Raw genomic sequence first — 13587 nt, 5'->3', positions numbered from 1 at the left:
GGTGATGATGGTGGTGGGGGCGATGGTGATGATGATGGTGGTGGGTAATGGTAGTGATGGTTGTGGGGGGTGATGGTGATGATGGTGGTGAGGGGCGATGGTGATGATGGTGGTGCGTGATGGTGGTGATGATAGTTGTGGGGGGTGATGGTGATGATGATGGTGGGGGTGATGATGGTGATGATGGTGGTGATGATGGTGGTGTGGGGTGATGGTGGCGATGATGGTGAATTGCGCTACGCGGATGGACGACCGTTGTGTTAGAGATAACGATGGCAAATTGATGTGAGTGGAACGTGCGCGCGCGATGGATGCGTGCGGTGTCATGGCGGTGAGGATATTGACGCGAGAGTTACATTACCTGCATGGCGATGAGACGCGTATTGTTTTTTTCACGATGGTCAGAATGTAATTGACGATGATTATTGGTATTAGTGTTAAAACCCCTAACTATATTGATGTTGATTATGTTATTATTGTGATGACGATGACGTCGATGATTGGAAAAAAATCACGAAGAATTCATTTATGTAATCGTAACGGCGGTTAAGTTATCACCGGAATGATATATCAAATCGATACTCACGGTATGCAGATTGGAAATTGATTATAATAATGATGATCAGAACGACAAATGCTCTGCTGTGATGATACTGATGTTGATCAAATTATAATTACGACAATTCTGGTGATTAAAAAAACAGTGGCGGGTGTGACTGCCGTTGAATTGACTAAACAGATAAGGAATGTTCATGATACAATAAAATACACACGGCTTTGACAATTACAAACACATGTTCATAACGCCCAGAATCTTTAGCTGCTGCTGCTGCTGATGATGAATTATTCCCTGTAACATCGACAGTGGACTGCAGGAGCTTGCAATTTTTTTTCTATTATCGCAGGTACCGTATTCTGCGGATTATAATACGACGCACTTTCCCCCCTCTGTATTTAAAATTAAAAACAATCTAAGGTGCCCCTAACGATTTGGTGTGTGTTTGTGCCTTTGTCGTCGTAGCTAGATTCGTTAAATGTGTATTGGCTCCGGGAGCGCACGTGTGTGGCACGGGTGCGTCTTACTTTCTGGAACGCGCTGATGATATGATCGGGAGAATTCGGGTACCATCAGCGAATCGCGTTGCTCATCGTCGCTCGCAAAGCGGCGCGATTCTGAAAAATGCATGAACCGCTTCTCACTTCCAATGCAGACTCTCTCTCTCACACACACAGACACGCACACACACAGACACGCACACACAGACACGCGCACACACAGACACGCACACACACAGACACGCACACACACGCACACACACACACACAGACACGCACACACACACAGACACGCACACACACACAGACACGCACACACACGCACACAGACGCACACACACAGACACGCACACACACACACATACAGACACGCACACACAGACACACACAGACACGCACACACACAGACAGACACACACACAGACACGCACACACACACAGACACGCACACACACAGACACACACACATACAGACACGCACACACAGACACACATACACACACGCACACACACAGACACACACAAACAAGCACACACACAGACAGACACACACACACACAGACACGCACACACACACAGACAGACACACACACAGACACGCACACACACGCACACACACACACAGACACGCACACACACAGACACGCACACACACGCACACACACACACACAGACACGCACACACACACAGACACGCACACACACACAGACACGCACACACACGCACACAGACGCACACACACAGACACGCACACACACACACACATACAGACACGCACACACAGACACACACAGACACGCACACACACAGACAGACACACACACAGACACGCACACACACACAGACACGCACACACACAGACACACACACATACAGACACGCACACACAGACACACATACACACACGCACACACACAGACACACACAAACAAGCACACACACAGACAGACACACACACACACAGACACGCACACACACACAGACAGACACACACACAGACACGCACACACACGCACACACACAACAACAACCGCCATTCGCCACTAAGTGGCGGTGACGTCACCACGACGCTTGTGCCAGGCCATGTGCACCTTGAGGCCACGTGAAGTGTCGAACGCCCGCTGGCAGGAGGTCACGGGGCAGACCCAGGTGCCACGGGTCGACTGACCGAGATGACCGAGATGACTGGCTGATGCACCACCTGTGCCCCCTACTGTGCCAACTTGCTGTGCTTTAGCCACCCGGCGCTCCGCTCGTTGTTGTGAGCGTCGCTCCTCCGCCCTCCGTTGTTGTTGGAGGGCGACTGCCTCCAACTGCCCAGTAGCGTCCTTCACGAGCCTCCTCCACTGAGGCCGATCTTGACACCGCTGGTACCAGTCATCGGCAAGTCCACTCAGCTCCACGTCCTCCTGTACCACATCACTCCATCTCTTCTCTAGCCCGTGCCGCGCCCGTTTAGCCCCCTCGATCCGGCCGAACAAAAGCTGTTTAGGCATGCGGTGGCTGGGCATGCGGGCTACATGACCCAGCCAACGCAGCCTTGCCTGCCGGAGGAGCTCACTGATGGGACTTTGCCCAGATCTTTCAAGGACTTGTGAGCTCCTCACACAATCCAGCCTGGTCAAACCCAGGATGGATCGTAGGCAGGCCAGCCTAAATGTTTCCAACCGGCGAAGATGCTCCACTAGGGGGGTCCACGTTTCGCAAGCGTAGAGAAGGGAGGGAATGACCGTGGCCGAGAAGACCTGAAGCTTCGTGCGGAGCGACAGACCAGGTAGCTTCCACACAGCGTTACGCAACCGATGAAAAGATATTGCCGCTCGACTGATTCGGAGTGAGACCTCTGCTGATAAACTGGAGCTGGTCATGAGCACACTGCCCAGGTATGGGAAACTCTCTACTCTCTCCACAACTGCCCCATCACCGATTGGGAGTTGTGGGGGCGGAGTGCCCGATGGTACAAAATACCCAGGCAGGTGCTTAGTTTTGGTGGGGCTGATGGTAAGGCCCCACCTCTTAGTGGCACACTCCAGCCTCAGCAGCAGCGTCTCCAACTCCTCTTCTGAATGAGCAGCTATTACCAAATCATCGGCATACATAACGTGGTTGACCAATAGGGAGCCATCCCTTGATCGCACCCGGGCGTCGATCAGCCTCCCATTATATCTGTACCAAATGGTAATTCCCCCGGTACAGCTATTGAAGGCTTCACGAACTACGCAGTCGAAATAGATGTTAAATAATGTGGGAGCCAGAGGACATCCCTGTCGCACCCCAAGGTGTACAGGGAAAGGCTCCGACTCCCGGCCACGTAGTTTTACCCGGGCCCGCTCACCATCATGAAGGTCCTTAATGATCGTGAGCAGAGGGTCAGGGACTCCGAAAGCACGAAGAACAACCCAGAGCCCAGTCCTACTGATGGTATCATAGGCCTTGACCAGGTCAATAAAGCAGAGATGTAGGTCTTTTTGGAATTCCCTACACCTCTGCTGTAGCAGACGGACAGAAAATATGGCATCTGTGCAGGACCGCCCTTTCCTGAAACCACATTGGGGCTCCGCAAGCCTCTCCTCAGCATGCCTAGCAAGGCGATGTTGAATAATCCTTGCCAGGACCTTACCCGGCACACTGAGGAGTGAGATGCCCCTGTAGTTGTTACAGTCTGTGCGGTCCCCCTTCTTAAAGAGGGGGACCACCAGGGCATCCTTCCAGTCCTGCGGAACCCGTCCAGTGGTCCAGACTGTTGTTATGATGTCATATAGGGCAGTCTGTGCACAAACGCCACCCTCCCTCAGCATTTCGCCTGGGAGATCATCTCTGCCCGGTGCCTTCCCTGGTCTCAGACTCCGGATCGCCCTCAGTACTTCCTCAACAGCCGGTACCTCAGCCAGCCACTCACAGGGGGTGACCTCTTCCAATATTTGAGGCACCGCAGCCTCAGCAGGGTTATCCCCACTTTGTGCCATGATGTTTTCCTGGCTGAGAGATTTTCCCTCCCCCAGGACCTCACAGAAATGCTCAGCAAATCTGCAAACCTGTTCCTGGGGGTCGGAGATTGGATCACCGTTTTTTCCTCTAATGATGGTAATAGGTGTGGCGCTGCAGGTTACTTTTTTGATGGAGTTAAATAGTGATTTGTGATCGCGGGCCACTGAGGCAGACTCCATCTCCTCAGCAACCCGCGACCACCACCCATCCTTACAGCGCCTTACGGCTCTCCGAACCTCCGAGCGAAGGCTGCGGTAAACCTCCTCATTCTCTGACGTGGGATGCTGTAGGCGATGAGAGTGGGCCTGTCGCTTTTTCTCAATTAACCTGAACACCTCCTCCGTCAGCCAGGGTTCCCGGGGAGGTCTGGACCGCGTACCCAAAGCAGCCATTGCAGCTGCATGAGTCACAGTCTTAAACCTCGCCCATTTACCCTCGACATCAGGTGGAGTGGGGGACGATGCCAACCCCAGCTACAAGCGATGATGAAATTCGCGCACACACACACACAGACACGCACACACACACACAGACGCGCACACACACACACAGACACGCACACACACACAGACACGCACACACACACATACAGACACGCACACACAGACACACAGACACACATACACACAGACACACAGACACACACACACAGACACACACACAGATACACACACACACAGACACACACACAGACACACACAGACACTCACGCACACACAGACAGACACGCACACACACAGACACGCACACATACAGACACATACACACAGACAGACACACACAGACAGACACACACAGACAAGCACACAGACAAGCACACACACACACAGACACGCACACACACACACAGACACATACACACAGACACGCACCCAGACACGCGGCCTACCCGGTATCTCCCAACACGATACGTTCCCGCTCGCTTTTGTCTTCATATTTTATTGAGTGATACAAAGACGGACGCGGGCGGGGGCCTTGACGTTGCCCCCCTTCAATGACTCGAGCGCAACCCACGCCCGTTAGCAATAGTTTTCGGGGCAGGGTGAAATTCCGCTCGCTTGTCCAATTCATATAAGGGACTTCTCGGTTATAAACAGACGCCTATAGAATGATTCGCCGAATATATGAGTCACGATGGTCTATTTCCACGCATATATATTCCATTCAACCCTCGACCCAGTTTCCAGGGGAATATATCTTGGTTTATCTGCCCGTTGGATATTCGCATTCGGATAATCGTAGCACAATTTTGTTTTAGTAATCCGAAATCGCTAGAAAGAAATAGTAATAGTCTATTGAGAGTGCGCGCGCGCGCGTGTGTGTGTGTGCATGACCAGGCCTGCGGATATTCTTTGTATGCCGATGGGAATTGTCTCAGTGAGAGATAAACACACACACACGCGCATCAAAGATTAGGATGTACATTATCTATAATGTTAGGAATGAGTGTGTATTGTGGAGACGTTACACACGTGCACATACACTGATGTACACGTCTGTATGTGTGCGTGTGTTTGGGCCAAAAATATTGAAGTATATATTTTCATTGCAAGAATTGTATTTAATTGAGAGTACATTTCAATGGAATATTATTTTTATTCGATTAGGTCCCTAAGGCCCCCTCACCGATGCAATGTTTTAATATATTATGTACGTGTACATGTGTTCACAAGTGTGTGTAAATGTATATATATATGTGTGTTAGATAAATGTACATGATTTAATCTCAATGCAAGATTTAAGCCACACTTGTAATGATGTAGCAGGTGATGATGATTCTTCTAATGATTTGAAACTGTCATGATTGTTTCAGCCCTCTTGTTGATCCACTGCTGGATGAAATCCTCAGCCATGCCCGTGTTTGTTATCGAGGTTGTTTGACCATACTTCACCACGTTGGCACGAATCACACTTCAAACGCTTTTGCACAATCTACAAAACATGTTGGCACGTTTGTTAAAAAAAATGTCTGAAATGTAATATTTGCGATCGAGAAAGTAATCATCGTAATGTAAATCATTACACACACACACATATATATAGTATAACATTTAAAATCAAACTGCATATAAATGTTAGCTTATAGATAACGACTTACATCCAGAGACTAATATAATCTTTATTCAAGTATAGTGTGCATATAGAGGATTATGAAATGGCTGTGCATGGATTATGTCTATTCTTGACATACGCCTACACATTAGCATACACACATAGCATTTGTCCATTAAGATTATCTATATATATATAAATCACATGTGTGTATAATCAGCACAAGTCGTGCAATATATAGGCTTCATTCTTTCTTCACACACCCACCGCTACAACTGCGATGTTAATAATACATAGTATGTACATTCGTCTTCAACATTCAGTACAAATCAATGTCATTTGATTTCCTGAAGCTCATATGAGCACAGAGTGCTTGTTTGCTCATCTGCTGTTTGCAGCCCCCTGAACCAGTGGTGGAAATTCCACATTCCGATGGACGGGGGCGTGGAAACCCCATCGGGTAACCCACCGTTGACTTCCGCACAAAGTGGTACCCGTTTTATCGACCCGGGGATTTGAACTCGCAACCTCTCGATAAGGAGCCGCTGAGTCACTTGCCCAGATGTGAATGGCTCTGCGACATCGATGCACTGTATATGTGTGTGTGCCTATATAATAATCAGTTAATGTCCGGTGCATTGTCATGATTATATTCAGCAATGGAAGCTGTCAAGGTGCTGAGATGCACAGTCTCAAAGCATCCCGTGCACCGTACATAGAGCGACACACATGTTGGGTCGCTTTTATTACAGCTTATTTACAGGCATGAGTACACTCTTAGAGACACGATAATATTCAGATACGCGTGCAGATTACACCGTGTCACCGTCTCTTATTGCGTTATCGGATAGTGGCTAATTTATAAATATCTTCATCATCATCATCATCGTACATTCGAGGTAGGTGTCTGACACAAAGGGCTTTGTGCATGCCGCGTTTGAATGTGTCGTCTGCGTCTCGTGTAGTAGTAGTTAGTAGCTCGCTGTTGCGGTAGTAGTAGTAGCAATGTGTCTGTCGTACAGCAGGCGGTACGCGTGTATTGACTACACAGCGTGCGTGCCGAAGGGATATATGCCAATAGCTAATATCCATTCAACAAACTGTGCCCCGAAAACCTGTTTTTTTTGTTTGATTCTCACCATTCTGCCGATGTGAATTCACTCCTCCTGTCTCACGCCGCATACATCACGGGATGGGCAGAGTTCGCCGTTACGATGTCAGATTCATTCCGTCTGGAACCAACCGCATCCATTCATATATAGAGAGAACTGCTCTCCGTGTTCATGCGCGTGTTCGATAACGTTTCAACATCGACAGCAGCATCATCATCATCGTCGCCGTCACATTGCACTCAGCATCACGAATCATTGCTTCTTATTATCATTACAACGAAAGTCACTCGTTGCGCTGAACGTCATCGTCACCGCTACCACCCTCGTCATATTTGCCATCAGGCGTCGTCATCTGAACCCGTTCTGTAAGTACACACGCCCGCGGGACGCGACACGCGCAATCTCTGCATGCACAAACACAAAATGACTGTCAATCCACTGCTGAATGAGGGCCTTTCCCATCTCGTGCGAGTCGTCGGTGGGGGCGAATATGTGATCATACTTCGCGCTGGTGCCTGTGGGTTGGCGAAGGCAGCGGGGAGCATAGACGTTCGATCGGAGTGCAGTACAACTATTGGGATCGTGTTGCGCTGCCCGCAAACGCACTGTGATCGCGCCCGTCACAGCACCGTCCCACGGTGAGCCCCTGGTGAGCTCCCGAGATCTGACGAGATGCGCCACAACACAATGTTGGTGATTTGGCAAAGAGGCACACTCCCTCCACACCGTAATCATTATTATAACGCGCTATATATATAGATTCGTTTTTCATGTTGTAAATCCTTTGCGAGAAATGCATCAACGCGAGCAATGCCATCACCATCTGCAGGGCTCTCCTGGATGTGCCCGCCAGGGAACTTGCACGGCGTTCGCCGCACATTTCTGCGTTCGCATGAATATCGACAAGACGCCTGGCACGCCGCTGTATCGCATCGCGGATGGCGACGGCTTTGGGACGGTGATGCCTTCAACCAGCAGTGAATCGAGCACGGCTGACATGAAAATGATAACGATGGGTGGCCATGGGACACAATGGACGTGGAGCGTGTATTATATACTGCACTGTGCGTGACTACGGTGACACGGGTGGCTGTGCATGACGGATTATTGGGGAGGCCTTCATCCAGCGGAAGAATGACCACGGTCGTTGATGATAATTGCGATGGGTAGATACGGGGTGACCATGTTTGTATAGTATATATATGTATGTGTGTCGTTACGTGTATCGATAGTGGTGTGTGTGTGTATATGCGTGTACGTGCTGTTTGTGGAACTGAAACGGCTGACACGCAATGGCAAGGCGCGGGATTGGGGGTCGCGTTGCGTGGGGCCACAGTGCCACCCATTGGCGCGGTGACGCTAACGAACAACAACAGACTGGAAATAAACACGAAAAAAAAGTTCTAGATTTGAAGCTTTCGTGACTGCAAGGATTCATATTCTTAGGTTTTTTTCGGTAAAGTCACGTAGGCAAAATTTTTTTTTTTTGAATTAATAAAAGTAAATAAAAATAAAATAAAAAAAAATCACGACGTTTCGGAGGCAACACAAGCTTCCGTCTTCAGGTGGAACCGTCACAGCACGATTGCTGTATCACGTACTTGAGTGCCTCCGAAACGTCGTGATTTTTATTTTATTTGTATTTTATTTTACTTTTATTAATTTAAAATTTTTACCTACGTGACTTTACCGAAAAAAACCTAAGAATACGAAACAAACGGTAATGGACGACGTTTCGGGCGACGGCCCTTTGGTGCAAAGCACTAAGGTAGCGACGTAGGCCTTCCTCAGACTGTGGCGGGGCCGCGTTGTCAGAGGAGGGCAGTGCAGAAAAAAATATTTGCTGTACTGTACTATGTCCCCATGTCTATGTTCCCCGCCTTCACCATGCCGCATTGCCCTGCGTGGTTAAATGTTGTCCCTCGCGACCCGCACTGCGGGGGGGGGGGGGGGGGGGCTCATCCAGCAGTGGATTGACAGAACAACGGACTCTTGATGTACACTTTAATAAATGCTAATGCAAATTAAATGACCTGCGTTTATGTTTCTCGACGAATAAATGTGTTCAGTCCATCGACCCATTGACCTTCTTGTCCTATATTATGTATGAATGTTGAACTTCTTTCGCACCGTACCTAGTCCACTTTGTTAATCGGAGGTGCGGGGGGTGGCACGGGTTTGACCCGTCTAGGTCTCATCAACGGATACAGGCTCGCTCAATAAATATTAAAGCTTAGCCAAATGCCGTGGGTAAGAGCACTCACATACAAACGACGGGGCCATATTCAACACAACGCAATCTCTGCAAACCGAGTTTTCGCCATCGTGAAACGTGAATAACGAAATCATTAGAAAGACCTCTCATATAATCTCTGCACAAAAATGTAATTTTATTTTTGTAAAGACCGCCAGCCTAATGGCTTTTCAAACCAATATTATCCAACGTCGCGTCACTTAGCCCAACAGAATATGATGAATGCATTTCCCCAAATGTATTATTATATTCCCTAATTAAAACCATGCAAGCACACAGATACTGGCAATGACTATATTTGACTCATTTTAACAACGCTAATAATGGCGTCAAGTATTTATCTAAGATGCTCACACGAACAGTCGATGCTTAGTTGTAGAGAGGGTTGCGTTTGGTTGTTTTGCAAATTACATTTTATTGTGAGACGAACAAACAACATTATGAACTCAACTATGAACTAAACTCTTTTCATTCACTAGATAAGGCCCACTGAGCTATAGAGCTCTTTCTCAGACGCGACTTGCCCACAAATGACAGCTCAACGAAGTGGTTTTAATATCCTGTGGAAATTTATAGCAGCCAAATGCTCTAAAAGCATGTTTATAAACGGGGAAGAAAAACCGGAGGACCCGGAAAAAAGTCCACGCGACCACGGGGAGGGAAAGAGACACGCAAACTCCAAATATACAGCAGCAGGCGTCAGGGTCGGGAGTGGAACCCACCACCACCTGTGTACCAGGCGAGGTAGTTAACATCTCTCCACCGTGGCGCCAATATCAGTGATTATCATTCAGCGATCCATGCCGACCGAGTTAATGAACCCAACAGGCGGATAAGAACGAACTGTTCGGGGTTGTGATGCAGGTAACTACAAGGCTCCTTCTGACCGAGAACACGAGATTAAATCCTGGTCAGGGTCGACTGAATCATCAACCATTGGTTATCATCCACAGCATCATGACATTACCGATGTTCTGTCTCTACGCAAATGTGGGGTGAGAGACCTGAACTTGTCATCTAGGTCGACTTAGCCTTAAACGTGTACCTGGTTTAAAATGAGCACTGAGGGATACAAAGACGGCCAGGAAATAGGCTATTGCCACACCACCCACTCGCGTGCCTTGGGCAACAGCATTCGCCACAACATTCTGCAATCTTTGACAGGTGTCACGGTGGTTGGCGCACTGCACTAACACCTCAAAGTTTGTCGAAACAACGTAGACAACAGAACCACACCACGAGCGTCGCTCTGGACAATCTGTGAGTGACAATCGAAATAAAGAGACACATTTGTCTTTACCCCAAATCTGTCCCTCCGCTTAAAATTTATTTTAAAAATTACATAAAAGTATCCCATCAGCCACACGCACGCATCTGACTGTGATAATATGTTTTGGTGCAACAGAATTGCTTTAACTGCAAGCAAAACTCTGGACCCGTTTCAACAAAAATCGTTGCCTCATCGTCCGCTGAGTCGGACTGGCTCAAACCACTGCTCGTCAACTGCCAGATGTAGTGAGCTCCATCCAGCCGTGGATTAGTAAACATCCGTGCATTTGAAAGGGGGAAACAAATTTGAACGAGGAATGTGAAGGACTGCCGTTTTAGTTCGTTTGCTCTAAAAGTTTGAGAGTCACCCGCTTGGCACATTGGCATTATTAAGGACAACATTTTGCGGTCACTTTCAGAACAAACGTTCTATTGATGATGGCTTCCACCACTGCGCTGTCTGACTTGAGTAATCAGTCATAGGGTGTGTGTGGTGGCTTCTGATTAATGATCTCTCGCAGCCAAAGTCGTGACTTGGATGCCAAGACCCTAGGCGGGGATCTCACCGTGTTTTCGAGGAGATTGAATCATCGCTATGGGGACGCGCCTTTGCCATTGACACTTGGGTGCTGATGATTTAATGAAGAATTGATATCCGCTTCGGGTTCGGTCCCACGTGCCATTGCCTTGCCATTCCACCGCGGTGCAGTCGCATCGCCTGCACACTCTAGAGCAGCAGCACCACTGATGCACTAAGACAAAGTCATCCCGTAGAGACTCTCACCGACTGTTGGGGGCAAGTGCTGCTTTTCGATTTAAAGCTTTCGTGACTTCAGGGATTCACCTTCTTGGTCCTTTCGGTAAAGTCACGTAGAAGGGAAATAATAAAATAATAAAAATAAAACATAATAAAAAACAATCTCACGACGTTTCGGCCACAACGCAAGCAGCCGTCATCAGGTGAAGAACAGGTTTGTCGGGAAGACAGCGTCTGAATAATAATACATTGAGACGCTGTCTTCCCGACAGACTTGGACGACTGCTTACGTGGTGGCCGAAACGTCGTGAGAATTATTTTATTATATATATTTTTATTATTTTATTTTTTCCCTTCCACGTGACTTTACCGAAAGAACCAAGAAGACAAGTGCTGCTTGTTCGCCGTGTACCTTATGAAGGCCGGCACGGCGCACGAACGGCGTGGTTGGCCAGCATCACGCCCTACCGCCTGGGCAATGCATTATTTGGCGATGTTTATGTGCGTGTGTGTATAGATACATGTGTGTGTGTATGTTTAAGAGTGTGTGTGTGGTACAGTAGGGGGCACAGGTGGTGCATCAGCCAGTCATCTCGGTCATCTCGGTCAGTCGACCCGTGGCACCTGGGTCTGCCCCGTGACCTCCTGCCAGCGGGCGTTCGACACTTCACGTGGCCTCAAGGTGCACTTGGCCTGGTACAAGCGTCGTGGTGACGTCACCGCCACTTAGTGGCGAATGGCGGTTATTGTTATTGTGTGGGGGGGGGGGCACGCATTTATGAGCTACAGTAATATTTAATAATGAAAGAAGCTCAATTATTGGCGTCGCTTCATAACCGCACGTGCACGGCGCATCACTCAACGTAGATGCGTGCAAGAGGCAGCACGGCCCGCTGTCAATCAGCGTGTGCGTGTCTGAGAGGAAACAGCAGTACCCTGGGGGGGGGGTGAGGGGGGCGGGAGGGGGGTGCAGGTGGAATAAAACAAATCTAATCCTGTTGAACACCTAGTTGGCTTTCGCGACCAATATTATAGATAATAGAGATGTTTGGGTATGATCGCGTGAATGTAAATGTTGCGGGTTTACTCTCCAACACACCGGTGGTGCTGTACTAGTAACGGATTGGCATGCTTTGTTTACGTGGCAAAACTTTATTAAATTGGCTTCGTCGGGTGGTGGCCGGTTTAACGACACATTTATATTTACGCGATTTAACCCCCCCAAAAAAACCTCTATGCTGGATACAAAAATACTGTCTATTGCTTTAAATGCCACATCAGGAGACCAGATCGAAACGGAGATCTCTGTATTGTAAGTCCAATGTGCGTACGTGTACGTTGAAAATAACATCGATTAATTATTCATGTTGTTACGCTCACGATTCTATGCATATTGTGGTTAGCGTTAAGAATCGACATCGAGCGGTGATTTGAGTCGATGTATACGCAAATATTTAGTGCAAGTAACTGCGAACTATGGGGCGATATCGCCACCTGCCGATCATCAAGTTTAGTTGTACCTTCTTAGAAGTCTCGATTAAATGAGTATATTTGGTTGCTGCAGACAGGAATCCTTGCAAAAAGGTTTCTGTTTGGTGTTTTAACATCTTAATACCTGTTTTATTTCAATAAAGGGTTAAACCTATTCTTATATTTTTTATTATGGCCAAGGAGGTCCTATGATGTAGCTGCTCGCTCTGAGCTCTCATTGTCCTGATAGTTAATTGTCTTGCTGTGGATTTCACACCTGATGACGATTGCTTGTGTTGCAGTCGAAACGTCGTGAGAATTTTTATTGTTTTATATTTGTATTGTTTTATTATTTCCCTTCTACGTGACTTTACCGAAAGAACCAAGAATATGTCTTTGTGCTGTTTGCCTTTTGGCGTCCTGTGGCCTCACACTGTTTGAGACTAGGCTTGAAAGAAAACTGTCTCTGGTATGGAGCAATCAGTTGCAAAGACAATGCATATTCTACCAGATCATGTGTTTTGTTTGCATGTTCACCAAAGGTAAATGTGGTTAATGCAGAGAGGATTCCTTGAAGAAGGTTTCTGTTTGGTGTTTTAACAGCTTAACACCGGTTTTGTTGCCAGAA

This window comes from Lampetra planeri, chromosome 34 (assembly GCF_965212315.1).
Source record: "Lampetra planeri chromosome 34, kcLamPlan1.2.h2, whole genome shotgun sequence".
NCBI classification, from domain to species: domain Eukaryota; kingdom Metazoa; phylum Chordata; class Hyperoartia; order Petromyzontiformes; family Petromyzontidae; genus Lampetra; species Lampetra planeri.
The sequence above is the reverse complement of the archived record's forward strand: the minus strand, read 5'-3'. Positions refer to the sequence as shown.